The sequence below is a fragment of the Rhopalosiphum padi genome, chromosome 1 (assembly GCF_020882245.1).
Source record: "Rhopalosiphum padi isolate XX-2018 chromosome 1, ASM2088224v1, whole genome shotgun sequence".
Lineage (NCBI taxonomy): Eukaryota > Metazoa > Arthropoda > Insecta > Hemiptera > Aphididae > Rhopalosiphum > Rhopalosiphum padi.
The window spans coordinates 19,770,281-19,776,896 of NC_083597.1; positions in this window are offsets into that span (position 1 = coordinate 19,770,281).

The window sequence follows — 6,616 nt, forward strand, 5'->3', positions numbered from 1 at the left end:
ATAATAATCACCGTGGAAATGGCACTCTAATAGAACGACTCGCGCGCGAGATACATCCAAGCAACCGGTTTACGGCGCCAACACATTTTGCAAAATCAAAACATGTTTTGTATTTTTTTTTTTTTCATTTAGATAACGGTCTGTTTGTGTTGTTTACAACTTTCATTTCTGGAGCCTATAATATAATATACGCGTGCGCTTCCAAATCCTATAGCCCACGATTACTGGCCGTATAGTTGTACCTAAGCCAGCCAGTACGTTTATAATATTTTATTAGTTATATATTTATATACTTATATATATATATGAAGTTAAATAACGCACGCGTTCGCATAACACATTATAATGACTACTATGACTGGTGGCACGGGGAGGGGGGTCAAAGGTGCGAGTTTGCCCGTTCAGTGGTCGTGTGCGTGCTCTTGCAGTGTTCTTCTACATTATATTAGAGGAACATTATCAAACGCAAATGGTTGCGAAGGCGCTTACCGAGTCGATCCGTGCGCTAGTCGTAGGTATACGAGTACACGACTCGATACGCTAAACTTCAACAGCGGTTTGTGGTGTGTGCGCGCGCACATCCATAAGCAAATATATATATAGTGTTATAGTGTATTTTTTATATATAATAATATTATGTAGGTAAAATGTGGTGGAATATGTATACCCATTACCCGGTGTCCCGGTGTCGTCCGTTGAATTAACAACGACAGCCGATTTCTATATGCATCTCGCGCGCGACGGCGATATCCTCTGATACGGTAAATACTAAATAGACTGTTGCCGTATACCTCGTACGGATCGTTATAGGTTATTGTATAAGGAAGGAGTTCTTCTTTCTTTCTCCATTATGATTTGTGTGGCCACACGCCTTATTTGCCTCGTCGTATCAATACCTGTTGTTGTTATTTATTTTTTTTTATCATTAAAAGAGCCATTATCGTCGTGGACGTGTTACTTTAAAGTACAAACATTTTAAGGCATTTTTCTATCCAGTCGGTTTCTGGGTTAAAATTTGAACGTGATGTTCCCGAAAATACATGCGACGATAATATCGTATTATGTCGCCAAATATTTGCTATTGATTTTGTACAGATCTAAGAATTAAGTTTTAACTATAAATTCAAATTTTGTTCACCACTTTAAATTAAGCATCAAGTAAACATTTTAATATATTAATATATCACCATATACCGTGAAACGTATTATACAAAGATAAAAATTAAAACAAATAAATACATAACAGTTATATATTTTTTGTACAATATATAATACTTTTTTTAAATTTATCCTGAAAAATTTAAAATAGTATACACTTAGCGCTTATTACGACAAAAGCGGTTTTGACATGTAATAGGATAAATATATTTTTTCAATTGTATTTCTCTATTATTAAATATTGAAATAAATAATATTTTATGTCATATAAATATACGACATGCGACTATGCTGTAGTAAAACGGAATATTTTTGAGTATGAATATTGGTTAACGGTCAACATTTGTTAACATTATAATATTGTATGGAAAAAATAACACCGAACCATTCGAAACAATGTATTGAATCCGCGATAAATATCATAATAAATTCCATACATTATATAATGTATAATATGTGCTATATGTGCAGCATGCGCAGTGTGAAAGATATTACCAAAATAAATCAGAACATATAATAATATGCTGAGAAACGGCACTGGCTATATAGTAGGGACGTCCTCTAGAACGTTCTATAGTCACATCTATATAGCACTCTATATTATAATATATAAGTGTATAGAACACGTATACACACATTGCAGGTTACCGCGTTTTGGCGGTGGGTTAGACACGTATCACCATATACGAAAATACGATTTAGCCGTAAAGGTCGTGATTAATACGAAAAAGTAATTTAAAAATTTCATCCTTGGGTGTATTAGCCTCCGGGCTTTGAGCCTGTTCGCAACATTAAACACAACACACCCGTAATGCATTATATGTGTATATACCTATATACGTATATAATATGATGTATATCCGTAAAATATATAATAAAATATATTGTAGGCTCGCATCGCCACCATCGTTACATAACCGAGAGTTGCGAGATTATGATAAGTACATCACCACCATCACCCTGTATATACATAATGTATATACCTATACACGCACGTATATAATATAGAAGGACATACAATCTAGGTATATACAATAATAGGTACTCGGAGGTTTATATTATATAGTATTAACACCGGGTTTAATTACACGCCGCGCACCTTATGAAACACTGTATACTGCCATATAATATGAGCCGATTAACATTATCGCCGTTATATTATTATTATAATTTTCTTTTTGTTGTATCATACATTATTTATAATATTATAGCTGTACGCATGTATATTATGATAAGGTCGAACGCTTGCGAACGCGCGCCGATGAGTCATCTCGTACACCGACACACGTACAACACTACAATATAATATATTTATATATACATAATAATATATATATATATATACGTGTGTGTGTATGAGTATAACGGCGGTGGCGGCAACAGCAGAAACAGCAGCAGCAGGTGTGTGCACGAGGCGACAATAGGTCTGGCCGGGTTCGTTCTCGCGCACCGCGTTATTATTATTATCATTATGCATTATTATTTTTTATTGCCGCCGCCGCCGCCACCGACCAACTCGACATCATCGTTGCTGATGTTGATGATGATGCTGCGAACGGGAATGACGGAGCGGTGCGGTCGAAGAAACTCCGTCTTAAGAAATTGCACACACACACACACATTCGAGCATCCACCCCATCTGCACAAGCAACTACGTCGTCGTCGGTATTGAAATTTGTGAGCGCGTTAACACACACACACACAGTGCACACTATACATTGACGAGAGAATATTTTATATAAGACGCGAATACGGATATTATATAGTAGATATATATAGAGAAAAACAGCTGGTGTCTTGAGTCGTTCTCACGGTTTATGCGTATTTATTATTTGACGACGATGAAAAAAAAAACGACCGTTTTGCCTTGCACGCGATTAGGGGATGTATATGTGACGACGGTCCGGTCCAACGTGTATATATATACACACATATACAGTTCCACAGCAGCTCTATCATAGTGTTGTCGGATTTAATATAATACAACATATTATTAATAGTGAAGATAAAAAAATTTCTCTAAAATTTCTATGCGAGACTTTTTCTTATGCAATAATAGATCGTTGACCGTCGCCGCCACCGTATACTTATAGGTGTATACTGTACGTCTATATACTATTCACATTTCTCTCCGCGTCTTCCTTCCTGTACGTGTTATTATACACGCACGCGCTGTCAAGCGCATATACGCTCGTCGCTTACGTTCAGTCGTATCGTCATTAACGCAAACATTTTTCTCCAACTAAATTCGACGTACACGTACATACGACGCGTTGATTTATACGCAATGCAGTAATCTGCAATTCGTCGCATTACATATTGTGTATTTCACGCACGATTTTTGTAGCATCTTCCGGACTTAATGATGTATAATATCATATTGTACATAAACTATGAATATCTCCCTCAGAATTATTAAAAAAATCATATTTATTTTTTCTTCTATAATTAAACAAGACAACGCGATGGCGATGACGTTAAAACAAATCCTATCAACAAATTCATTCAAGTATCAGAAAAAACAAAGAAACAAAGAATATAATCAAAGATTTATACAATATATTATGTAAACAAATATTCATGTTGATAATTAACTTGTGCCTATCAATTAATTATTTTTGCGAACTGCTATTTTTTCAATATTATACAAGATATAAAACAAAATTAAACTATTTGGTACTTACTATTTTAAAATTTTCAGCAGTTATTATAAAACTTTCGAGGGCAAAATATAAATGAAACAAAGAACAAGACTGAAGATGGTTATAGGTATAACAATAGAAACCAAATTTTTAAGTTAAATCGCGAAAAATATGGTAAAAAATGAGTTTAATAATATTAAATCAGGAAATTTTAAAGAACATGTGTACAACTTACTACTTAGATTCTATAGTCCCCCCTTGATTCGTCCCCGACTGTAAAGTTAAATGCACTGCATTTTCCTAACAATCCTACCGTACCTACCGTAAAACGAGGGAATCTGTTGATTTTCGCAGTGATATAATGAGTTATTTGTTTTTTTATTTCCGTGCACATAATATAATATAATATTATATTTCCAATTACCATTATGTATCTTTTTTTTATATGAAGTTTTTAACATTGTTAATATAGCAACAATGTTCCATACAAAGGTTAAACAGTTATCATTTTTTGATACAGGCCGGTAAAAAGGGTAAAATACGAGTATATATCTCCGGAACTTGATCGGGTCTAGTCAGCAGATTTGGCATTATTACTTGTTTCCCGTACACGCGTTTAAAAATTACTGTTCACGTCGAAAACGGCGTGTAACTTAAACAAACTTTAGAAAACAGGTTGTACAAAAGCCGATAAGAAAATATGAAATCTTTACGCATGAATATACTCGTATTATACCCATCTGGTATCAAATTATATTATATATATATATATACGTACTTATAAATAAATAAATACGTTTCATGGGTATAATACATTCAATGTTGTGTAAGAAAAAGAGGTCATAAATTCATAACGCTTCAAGAAACGTGAATACTTATACAGATTAATTAAATCATTTTCCGACACGTGCTTCCACGAGGAAAAAAACTAACAAATTCAGATAAGACATTACAATAATTATTAATTACTATATTATATTGCGTTTAATTTTATTGAGAAATACTTTTATGGTAAAGTTATTGATTGATTACCTATCTAAATATTTAAAACATAAAAAGCATATAAAATATTTTTATTTAAGATTTTTAAACTGATATTTGTGCTGTATTAATATATGTATTATAAATGGGAAATGTTCGTCGTTTTATTTATTTATTTGTTTTATGGACACGTGCAGACTTAGATAAGAAAATGATAGTGTCAAGAATATTCTATTACGACAGATTTACTTCTAATAGACAGATGAAAGCGAATAAATTATGACGCGTATCTACATAATTTTATAATTACAGCAGCAGCCAGCAGGTATACTCGTAATAATATGTAGTAATATATAATTTTTTTTTTATTTGATGCTAATCAATCTATACATGTTTTGTACAATAAGATTAATTTATTACAAGGAGATTTCTACAAAAAACTTGATAGGAATAACCGCTCACCGACGATACTCTTAGGTTGAAAATATAGAGTTAACTGAAGCTTAAGATGGAGGAGTAACCTGCGGCACTATTTTCTTTTTAATCTTTTGAGTGGGTTATCGGGCATTTGTTTGGTTGGGTTTTTTGTTATAGATTAATTAGATATTAAAAAAAAATAATTTACATGAAAAGAATTTTATAAACATTTCAGGCACTGTGTTTATTTATAGGTCTGTGTGTAGTGTTTGATTAGATTCACAGAATCTGAATCAAATTGCATTTGTATAAGCTGAATATTTTGTTTTGGGCTAATTGTATTTTTTTTTAGGTTTAAGTTTTTGGCGAAACCTCACATTTAGATACCGTAAAACCAAATTAATTTCAAAAAGATTTATTTTAGCGTGGAGTTAAGTTTTGATTTTGTGTTAAGAAAATAAGGATACGTAGTCGAAAGTTTAACTTGAATTTGGTGTTCAGGTCGTCCTGGGTATGATGGATTCAGTTCAATTAAGAAGAAAAATGGAGAAGATTAATCTGCAATGTAGATATTGCATTAAAATATAGGTTAGAAGTATTCAAGTTTTTCTTTGGAGGTTTTGACTACTTCGTTAATATTTTCTTAATGTAAAGGCGTACTAGTAACTATTATTGAACTTCGGCTGGGGAGAATGTTTTTGGAAGGGGACGACAAAAATAATTTCAATATTAATGGAAAATACTGGGTTGTTTATATTATTGTTATGTGGCTTTAATACTTCAACTAGATGGAGCTTAAAAAGTTCTGATTTTTTTGGATCATCAATAACCCACCTGTTGTCGGATTTTTTTATTGGAAGATTTTAAGGTTTTCCTTTAAGGAATTTTCTTTGTGGCTTTCCTGATTGGACCATATTGAATGGACAGTGATACTATTTAGTTATTGGTGAATAATTTGTTAATTTTATATTTAGAGAGTATTCTTGTTAAATGTGTAATTAGATTTTTTAGACGGATTTTGTCTGAGAAATATTTGGTACGTTTCCATAATGTTTTTCACTAATTATAGAATGTACCTATATCAGCAGCGAGGGTTATGGAGAAAGGTGGGTGGGTTGTAGTATTGGAGAGGAACTTCACGCAGTCGTTTGTTTTGATGATTTGATTTAGTTATGGCATGGTTTCTTCTATATTTTCTGGGGATTTTAATTTTATCTTAATTTTTCCGAAATATTATAATACGTAATCGTTTACATAGACTCAACGGTGGTACAATATTTTGGCATTATATGTATTGTTGAAATCGTCAGAGCTTGGTTCTTGAAGTAAAGAATAGCGTTTTGAAAACGAGGATATTTTCGGGGAATGTTTTGATTATTTATTTTTATTAGAAGGTGTTCGAGAAGAAGGAAAGTTAT